Source organism: Gouania willdenowi, chromosome 1 (genome assembly GCF_900634775.1).
Source record: "Gouania willdenowi chromosome 1, fGouWil2.1, whole genome shotgun sequence".
Taxonomy (NCBI): Eukaryota; Metazoa; Chordata; class Actinopteri; order Blenniiformes; family Gobiesocidae; genus Gouania; species Gouania willdenowi.
In genome coordinates this window covers 44,716,559-44,717,169 of record NC_041044.1, presented here as the reverse complement: position 1 = coordinate 44,717,169, position 611 = coordinate 44,716,559, and positions in this window count along the sequence as shown.

Here is a 611-nt window from a genome sequence, read left to right as displayed (position 1 = left end):
CCCACCCACTTAGGAGGTAGTTTACGTGAGGCTAGTGACAGCGTTCAGTTTAGAGAGGCAGAGGAATGTTTTTATTTATATGTTTTAATTATTATTACATTAAAATACGGGATATTTATGGGACAATACTAACACGGGACGATGGTGGGAAAGAGGGGTAAAATTAGGGGAGTTTCCTGACCAAAACAGGATCCTTGACAGGTACGGACAGGGTGCTGCTCTCCCACTGTGGGGTCACCCGTCTCACCTGAGACGCTGGAATCTCAGCCTTGTGTGTTTCACAAACACTTTCCCGCACACGTGCATATTTTTATCCACTCGGCCGGTGCAACAGCAGCTGCACTGAGCTGCTCTTTGTGTTCCACACACACACACACACACACACACACACACACACACACACACACACACACACACACACACACACACACACACACACACACACACAGAGCTGCTATTCATCACTTCTCCTGGACGAACACTCGTGTCCTCAGCTACGTTCAGACTCTGACTTCCTCAGACTTTTTACGGCGTTATTTACACTTTTTGTCGCAGTTGTAGACACAGAAAGAGTCTGTGGTTGAAGACTCGTGTCTGTCTGTCAGAGGGTT